Raw genomic sequence first — 10,383 nt, forward strand, 5'->3', positions numbered from 1 at the left:
TATAATAAATCGTCCATGATCGATTAGGCAACTTCAGAGATATATAATACAATGGTATCTTGATGTCAACATCATTAAAAACAATTCTTGGACAGAGATAGGCAACGAAATAATAATATAAAGCTAAAATAATTAATATATATTGAACAAGGATAATTATAATATGGAGATGTACAATATATTATTTATTTAAATTTTATTCTTCATACAAGAGACTTGCTTTGAATATTCAACAATATGGATATTAATTTATTTATTGATTTATTTCAAATTCATTTTATCGATAATTATCTACATTTTCCAACAGCATCGACTCTTCTGTTGCGATCTCGCTGTATTTCCGGATCCAGTGATTCTCCTTTATCGTCGACCGGTTAGAAGCAGAGGGCGCCAAGGCCTTGTTCACCTCCAACAGTTATCCACTAAGTTGTACGTATTCCTCCTCATGCATCGTCCGCAGCAAACATCAGCGTTCACGTTGTCGACGTTTGGTATCTTCAGAACGTATGCCGTCCGACGAGATCTAACAAACGAAATTAACATAAGGGTTGATTTCGTACGTTCCACATGTATCTGCCGCAAGGAGGATGAAATTCACGAGGGTACGCCATCAATCTCGAAACGTCTTCATCCCCAAAATCGTTGCGCAACCGTGACCAACCCTCATGAATGAAAATTCGGCCTACGCATAATAAAGAAATTCTCGCATGTCGGTTACACTCGGGTTCGAGAGGAGGGTTCGCCGCGTGCCCAATGCACAACATGAAGATCACCCATATAAAGAGCACGATGATCGACTCTACACACTCATCATAATGCAACGCGTCAACACGCCAGCATAGGCGTCTGTACAAAATTACTCCTCCATATTACAAAGAATGTTAATAATTTTAAGAGACTTTAAACCATCTAGCGTTTTGCTGAAAACGTATCGACATCTTCGACACCTCAATATCCGCTACATTAATTTCCTATATTCCAGAAGTCTCTTCAAACGAGTCATGATTGCAGCCTAATGTTGCGACATTCTCAATAGCAATATTTTGCCCCCTGCTGCGAGCGCCCATGCGGAGGTGTCCATCCCCCGGAAATACGGGGGACACGAAGACGAAACGGCGGTGCCGTTCCAGCTGGCCGTGTCGAATCCGCTCGGCGGCTTCGAGGACCGCTTCAAGGGGGCTGCTTCAACCCCCTCGCGCAGTCCATCATCATCGCCGACGACTTGTCAAGCTCATTACACTCGCCGCGTCCCTGGTGATCGTTATTAGCGAGCGCAAAGTGCACGAGCCCGCGGCGCGCGAACCGGAGGCGACGTAACGCAATTCACCCCCGTGTACGCGTGACGGGACCCCCGCGGGGGCGGGTGAATGTTTGCGCAGGAGGAGAGAAGGGCTACCGCCGCCGTGACGGCGGACCGAAGCGTGACGCAGCGTGACTCGTTTGTTCACCACGGCTGCACAATGCATTCGTCAGTGGCGCAAACGGCTTGCACCGTGTTATGCGTTGCTGTTGTGCGAAAGTGCGGGCGTCTCGTTGTGTAAAGCTAGCCGGGGGAAGCAAATACAACAGTGACTCCTGAAAATCACGACGAGACGAGAAAAGAGAACGACTTTTTGTCGAGTAATCTATTTTTTCCGTTTCCAAGGGTAAAGAGTTGACTCTACAAACTTCAGTATTCTGCTGAAGTGATAATAGAGAGATAAAAGTCATAGGAAATGTACAAGATGCGGAAGATCGCGACGATTCCGCACTGAAAAATGAGATACTACGGGAATACTGATGTCGCAACGTCACAGAAGGATTATGCCTGTTTGCGGAAGAAATATTGCGCAGGATTTAAGCGAGTCGGGAGACAGCACTGACAGATATTCGTGAATCGCGATGATAGGCGCTTATAATTTTCTGCGGTGCCATGCAAGAGAACATCAACGCAGGCTTTGGTGCTCCCACGATACTGATTGATTACGCGACGGCCACCCGGCAGCCCTTTTCTCTCTCTATCTTTCTCCTCGCATCGCGGACGCGGCGTGGCGGCCGCTCGTTTTGTGCGCCAGTGAAAGGGAAGCCGATGCCTTTTGATACGGACGATGTTGGCCACTTGTACGAACTCATCGCCGCCTTTGATTTCGTCCTCCATCGCAATACTATGCGCCGATGCGTAGTAGAGGAATTCCATGCATCAAGGATGCCAAAATTCTGGCGGAATGGTTAAATTTAATATGCATCTCGTAGGATTCGAGAATTATATTCGAATAATATAAAAATTTCTTCGAGTAACAATTTTTCTGTTGCCACGGCACGATCCGAATGACGAAATACCGCACCGAATTTCTCTACGAGACTACAATTGGCAGAATCAATTCTTTGTGACGCCTCTCACCGTCCTCTGCGGGCCCGTTACGCGATTACAATTAGCTGCATCCCCCTATATATTCCCTGATTACATCAGTGCGGAGCTCGGGGGGACAGTCGGTATGTTGTCGGCATCAGTATAAGCTGTTTCAACCGCGGGAATAAACGAGAATAACTTTATTATTTTTCACGATATTCCGGAAAATGCTTTATCATTATTTGCGGGAAATGTTGCAATTGTCTGGCTAACGACGACATGCAATAAAATAAAATAGTACCAATAGAAATATACAAATAGGTAATAAAATAATACTAAAGTTGCAATATCGCACAAAAAACTAATTTATAATCTTTACAGAACAAAACAAGCAGAATTATATTTCACTATTATGAATTTCGATTGTATTCTACTATGATGGACCATCTCGAAGAGGTGATTCTCCATTGTGACTAAAATATCCACGTGTTCGCTCGACGAATAGCCCTTCGCCCTTCTCGTCCGTCACAACTACCCCGAGAAAAAAGCGTCGGCGAAGGGACGAAGGGGAGAATTGTCATCTCGAGAGCGCGTAATTCACCGCGGAGGACACGAAGAACGCCGTTAACAATCGTCCCCGCAAAGAGTAACGTCGCCCGCTCATTCAAGAGTTCCTTTCGTGAACGCAGCGACGACGATTCATCCTGACTGCGCGGTTCTCCCGTTCCCGGGTGATTTCGGACGAGAAAGGCAGTCAATTGAGTCCGCTACCGGTCCGGCCCGGAATTTCGGCCTTATTATGCCCACAATAATTTTGAGGGTGATACAGGTGCAATATCGATTCATAAAGAGAGAAATCGCGCGCTACTTATTCATTGAGGAAATTTCTCGCTAGTGACAAATCGTAGGTAAGATGTTCAAATAAGAGGGGCACCCTCAGTATTCAGCTGGACCCTTCAGAGGGGACGCCGGTCCCCATGGGACACTCCATCCAGACCGGTTCATCTTGTGCCCAACAGACGACACAATCGGTAATTGTAAACTCGGAGCTATACCGCCGCTTGACAAAGAGGACATTTGTCAAACGCGTATCGATGAGCACTTCACGTTGAAAGAGAACGAAGTTCCTCGAGTCCCGCAGGACTCCAAGAGCACACGCCGGACTATTCTGATACGCTCGCGTTTTAACTCCCGGGAAGTCAATCAAACTTGCGTCGTTAATCGAACCATTGTCCGTTCACCAGAAAAAAAGATTGTATGAACAAAGTGTCTTGGATAATCGTGGAGAAGATGGAGCAGACAGCTTTGACGCTAATAATAATTTTCTAACACTTCGAATCGCGTAACGCAAGTCGCGATATCATGACGTCGCACGCGCGCTAAGAAAATTAATTATTGCCAAAGCGGCTTATGCCGTCAAACGCGCGTGATGCATCGATGAACGACTTAACGAGGCGTGACACGAGCACACCCTCGTCGCACCGGCGCGGCGATCATCGGCGAAAATTTTAAACCCCTAATTATTTTCTTTTCTTTCCTCCTTGCCGACATAGTGGGAAGCCGCTGCAGTCCGTAGGAAGCTTCTGTGCGACGAAACGAACTCGAAGCGACCCGCTGCGTTTCTGCTTGCGAGGACGAGAGCTGCCGAAGCGGGTGCAGGTGAACCATCGCCAGATCATCGTCATCCGTTGGTTCCTCATGGATACCAATCCGACATGGGGGGGTCCTCGGTACAGAGCACATCGTCATTCGTGGCCCAGAAGACCTGCACGCTCACCGGCGGGTCATTCGTTATGGTCGCCCTGCTCGAGGATCGGTCCCACTGAAATCTTCGTCCACCGCGGGCGTACGCGCGCGATCCGCGATCGCCGATGTGATAAACATTAATGAGTATTGATGTCGGAGGGCCGATCGTCGGGGCATGGTCATCCTGATGTATCGCGACCGGTAGATCTCTTACGACATAGTGATTTCTTCGCCCGATTCAATCGCCGGCCGGCGCAATTAACTGTGCCATCGCTCGCGAGAGGAAAGGAAGCGGGAGAAGAGAAAAAGAAAGAGATATTATCTGTTTGATTCTAATATCTTTCCTTTGTTGCAGGAACACGCGGATTGTATCTGAATATTTCCCGAGTGATGTGCTTCGGATGTGTACATTGCAGACTAGAGTTTTAATCCTGGTATCGGTTTTTATTTTTTTCTTTCTGGAGTGCGCGTGATCTCATCGCGCTGCAAATGACGATTAATTAATTATCTGATTAAAAATCCAGGGGAGAAATTACCGTTCTTATCGTTGAATTGTAAAAGTTTATGGAGCGCAGGATTTGGATTCATCGATTAATCGTAAGCATCAGTCAGGAACGTTCATCCCGCTTCGTCACCTTCTCCATTGGCAATCGACATAGCCAGCTCCGGGCCCCGACAGCGATTCCTATCGCGGGAGGAGAGGAAGGGGGAATAATCGAGTGGCATTTTTACGCTGTTTGCAAACTGTATCGCCGGCGGGAGGTCAAAGGGCGCGAGCTAGAACGGAGTGTTTCAAGCGGGTGGAAGAGAAGGGTGGTCCCCATGCTATCGCGACGAGTATCGGAGGCGAGCAGTCGAGCACGATGAGCTAGGGGTGCCGCGGCACGCAATTCCACCCGCCCTTCCCGTACGATCCTCGGGCGATGGCGCGTACGTGTATACGTACATGTGCGTGCATGCGTGCGTTTGTAACCTCGTGTACGAGAACGCTCCCACACACGCCCGCAGATCGAGAGGGTGCATTGCCATTCGTTCGCTCTCACAGCCGCGGTGAGGTAACGCGCAAGATGACGGGCGGCGAACATCAAAGAGACCGAGATCTTTCAGAGCCACCGCCACTACCTCTCGCTCGTTCCCTATCTCCCTTTTCCTTCCTCTCTCTTTCTCATCCTCCCTCGTTGCTCTGGATCCGCAAGCTGGTTCTCTCCTTCTTCGCGTCCCATCCTCTCGCCACTCTCGTTTATCTCGCTCCTCGCCTGAACCGACGACTCGTCGGAGGAACCTAACACGCGCGGCGCCGCCTCGCGTGTATGTATCAGGCATTCATTTCAGTAACGAGCGCGAGAGAGCGGGGAACGTGAAAGCGTGCGTAGAGGCGCATACCGGCGTCGTTCCCGCGGCTCTCCTTCGTCCGTCTCACGATTTCCCGCGCTCTTTTATCCGCATTCGCGGGGGTCTGCCCCTCTCGTGATTCTTATCGCGTCAAAGACCGGCATTATGCGCCCACGACGACGTTCGTCAACGGAGAAGCATCAGGCGCGGAGTTTCTGCGATTTCAAGGTACATCAAAGCTCGCGGCTTGCATTCCTACACGATCGTTTACCGCAACGAAATCCTTTCGGCTGCTTTTATTTATCGGCGCTTCGATTTATATCATGCGCGCCCCTCTTTCCAGTTAGAGACCAATATCTTTTTATCAAGCAGCTAGCAGGAGCTCCTTCTCTTCTTCTTGGCTCGACTAAAGTCTGCGAGGCGGAAGGATGTGTTCTACGGAGACGTACCTATAAGACACAACGTCGATACAATATCGTGAACCGCTCACGGGCATCTTTGTTTGCCGGGTCCTTTTGTGACGAGACATTGCGAGAGCCAAGTGCGGGCAACAAACGCGCCGCTACCGTGCATTTCGTCCCGACAGCTTTGGCTCCTAGGTAGAGCGTCGTGATGATTTCGGCAAGGATCTCCGAACCAAGCTTTTGTGAAGGAGATCATCTTTCCGGAGTCCACCTAAATCAGATAGCAGTCCTGGGGGAGTGCCGCGTCGCTAGCCGCCCATACGGCACTTGATACCAAAAGCACGCAGGCACTTATTTGTCACTTTAGTCAGTGGATTAGTTTCCTCAGGGAAAGGAAAAGGGATTACCAGTATCCAAATATCCAAGTCTTAGTTAATAACGGCGTGTACCTGCACTGTCAGTATCAACTCTGATCCATTTTTCCCTCTCGTCAGAACAAAGTGTTTGTGCAGCGCCTAGGACGATCCCGCCAAACATTCATTATATTTCAAAAGGATTTGTTATTAAAAGGATTAAAAGTTGTCAGATGTTAGAGAACTTAGGCCTTCCGAGAAAATAATGTGCTTATTTTTTTAAATCTGAAAATTACAAGTCCTGTGGGTTTCTCTGAGTGCATGTTGCACTCAATAGTGTTTATACTTTCGCTGTTACATATTAATTCTTAAATTAATTTAAACTGTATGGAAATGTCATGTATTCTAACCCTTCACACGATATTATGCTTTAAGGATATTCGCCATTATGGAATATTGCATTATTCTTCATTGACTTTATTAATAAATACTTTCATTTTATGTCTATGAATTTTTTTGCATTCCGTAGATGTTATCTCTTTCGACTGTGGACGAATCTGAGGGAATGCGAGATACGAAAACGTACAAAATGTTTCGTACAACATAATAATGGTCCGTCGACACGATGATGGATCGTCCACCTTGACCAGACAGGTAAATGTGCTTTAACACTAATACCCTGAAAGTGTATAATCGTTGCGGCACACTAACAAGGGTCAACAACTCCATCAAATCTTCCCATGCGATATACACCTCGACTACTATGACGATGTTCGAGTAATAAGCAACGTGCAAGGAAGCATACGTCTTATTGTACAATGTAAAACTATGTTTTATTTAAGAATTTTGTAATAATTAATCGGCGCAATTTATCGTCGGACTGTCACGAGACTTGTCAAGTTGATATTCGTGGAGATGTGTTCTGAAATCTCCCTCGCGCGTGTCAGATCGGTTCGGCCAAAGGAGGGTGAACCGCCACAATAAAAGGTCTTTGCACGAGCGGCTAGGAGTTAAGTCGTGGGCAATAATTACCGATCCCTCGTTAGCGCCACCAATAGACGGTCTCGCCCACCTGTCCGCGTTATAATAATATGAGCCGCCTCTCTTTTGCGGTCGGTAGCCCCCGCACGTGCCTCCAAGACCGCCTTTATTCATTTTCTGCCCTTCGTTTCTCACCCTCTCACGCCCCCGGTTGGAAGCGCCCCATCGGGCCCGGATTCGTTCCTCAATATTCCAACGACCAGACATTACGAGGAGAAACGAGGAGAACTCTTTAAACCTCTCATATTTTAGACAATCTAACAATAAGCTTAATTTGTAGATAATACAATAATTTTGTCGAGTAAATTGGATTATAAGATTGTTCGGATTTTTCGTATAAATTTTAGAAAAGTATTTATGTTTGTTTAAATGCCTGAAAAACTGTCTGAATAGACTTAATTTTGTCAATCCAATAAATAGACATGCAATTCAAAAAATTAATTTCTTGACATTTATTAATTCAGTTTTATTCTCGGATTACTATTTTACGATTGTTGATTAATAATAATACAATAATAATGCAGTACCGTTGGTGTAAGAACAACTTGCGTAAGTGCGAAAGCGTGACGAAACCGTCGCGATGTACGTGTACAGGGATTACGCAGGAATTGATTATTGCGGGGCTATTGCGGAAGCCTGCTGTCTCGAGTCGCCGGCTTAAAGCACCCTTTTCGCAATCCGCCAGATATTCCCGCGCAATCGCGCGGGCTTCTCGCTCGGTTAATTGCGTTATTCAGAAACGATCAATCAGCAATTAGCGATCCACTGTCCGGCGGTGGATGCCGGACCGCCGCTGTCCGCCGGTATGAAAGCCGCTCCGAACGAACAACGTGGAATTATGAGTCGTACGACCTGAATAAGGCGCGTTAACCGTATCATTACAATTCCTAATCAACCGCCGGCGACCGCGACCGGCTTAATTTGTAAAATTAGATTGCAGAATTAACGTATACAGGGGCGCGGCTGTCCATTCTAAGCAAAAGAAATTTTCTGATAATATTAGTTCAATCTTTTCTTTCTTTCCATTTATTGATACTTATTCTGTCAAACGAGTCTGGGAAGTTTTCTTTCTGCAGAAACATGGGTAATCTTTTCACCTATAGTTTTTCCGAATCCTTATAGCTATAATCCTCCTAAACTACATGCCTATGTAAATATATGCGCTATTTCGCTAGTTGCGTGTCTGAAGTACGGTGACCGGTCGGTGCAACCAGTTCTGTGCATCCCCCAGCGCCAATTTGCGACGTCGCGAGAGAGGAGATGCGGCAGAAAAACAACTAGAGAAAGACGAGAAAGAAGAAGAAGAGAGAAGCTCGGCGGAGACCGGTAACACGTGATAGCGCATGACGAAGGCATGATGGATGAGGGGGCGGCTAGTTTACGTGATCGAGACATGATCGCTCGCAGACGGGGTGGTCCGTTTGTCCACCGCGTGTCCACCTTTTCTCTTTCTGCCTCTCGAACGTGCGTCCGCTCTTTTTCCTCGTCCCTCGCCGCCGTCTGCTTCGTCCCTCCCGTCGTGTACGTCGCGCGTGCACCGAAACGCACCCCTGTCACCGGCCCAAGCAATCTCGTTGTCGATCCTCCCGCGGGCCCGCGCGATCTCGCATGCCGATGTCTCGTCTACTTACGCGCCATCGAGAAATCTGTGGAGGAACGTTCCGCGAACTCTCCTTCTGCGACTTTGCTCGCGCAAAATTGGTTTCAGGCTTCTTTTTGCAAGTTGGACCACGTCCCGCAATTCTTAAACGTCATTTTCATAGGACGAGACACTTTAAGATCGAATCGTCATTTAGAGCGATCTTTTTAGTTCCGCTACCATCAAATTCGGGAATCAATCATCAATCTTGCATTTCGATCGACCTAACGAAACTCCGAAAATTTGTATTTGCATTACGATGGCTACGATTCTTAAAGATCGACTGAATTTTCGCTTGATTTTTAATTAACCTGAGGTCGAGTGGCTCGGTATATACCTACTACCGACCTTCCTCGTACCAATTTGGGCCCCGGAATGACCTGTCCCGCTCCACCTTCCCAAGCTAATGTCCTTCACCATGATGTCAGGAAAAAAGAAAAGAAGAGCTTGGCCCATTCTTTCCTCTTGTCTCTCCCCGCGCGGGGTCCGCGAAGTCGCCGCTGAAATTCGTGCGGACGTTGAAGACGGACGTGGCGTTTCACGCTGAGACGTCTTCCCGTGGAGGAGCGCACGAGCTCCCGAGTTTGACGAGGGCACAGACGGAAGGAACGAACGAACGAACAGACCAACGAGGGAATGGCCCTCGGATAGGAGGAGGTGCACGTAGCGCGGGTCCAGAAACCAGTAGCCCCTCGCGTCGAAGCGCCCCGCTGACCTCGACCGATTCCCTTCTTACCGAGGATTAGACGCACGGCGATGTTCTGACATGAGGAATGCTTTGCCGGTGCCGAGGGGTCGTCCCCCCGTCGTCCTCTTTGAGAGACAACGAGGTCCTGCCTCCTTGCTACCACATCCCGCGCGCTTCTTTTTTCCCATTTTCGACGATGTTAATTCCCGATATATCTGTCACGGCGGGAGAGTGGCTCCGCGAGAGGAAACGAGGCATCTAATTTGAATGCTACTACATTAGTCGCGGCCGGTGACTCGACAATGTGGATGAAACCGCGTCGGCTTACCAACCTCGGCGGCGACTCGCGGCCAGAAAACCAAACGAGCTTTGTGCTGCACTGTGGTGCAAAATAACAATCCGACACGTCGCACTCGATTTTAACGCTGTTGGGTATACGCGATACGTCTCTGTTATAAAAAATATATTTCAAATTTCAACCGAGAGATCAGAAATCAAGGACGATAAGGCAGTTTCTTAAAATCATCCAGCATCAAGGATCATATGATTTTTAAATATAATTCTAGATGTAACTAATTCAACATCTTCTCCTTGTTTCGAAATGACGATGACAGAACAAAGAGAACTGCGAGCAAAACGTTCAGAAGGAGCTGAAACGATCAGTCTTGCGTCTGGTGCCTCGGACATTCGTTGTCATCCGAAATTCGGTGAGAATGGAGGGACACATGTGCCGTTTTCGTGCGGATCGATTTAGAAGATTCTCACGGGCGGTTTCGCTTGCGGACTTTAAGCGGCGAATTTCGTTGTCGGATCGATTCTGTCGCGCGTGATACGAGACATCAGGAGGCCGA

The sequence above is a fragment of the Ooceraea biroi genome, chromosome 1 (assembly GCF_003672135.1).
Source record: "Ooceraea biroi isolate clonal line C1 chromosome 1, Obir_v5.4, whole genome shotgun sequence".
NCBI lineage: Eukaryota > Metazoa > Arthropoda > Insecta > Hymenoptera > Formicidae > Ooceraea > Ooceraea biroi.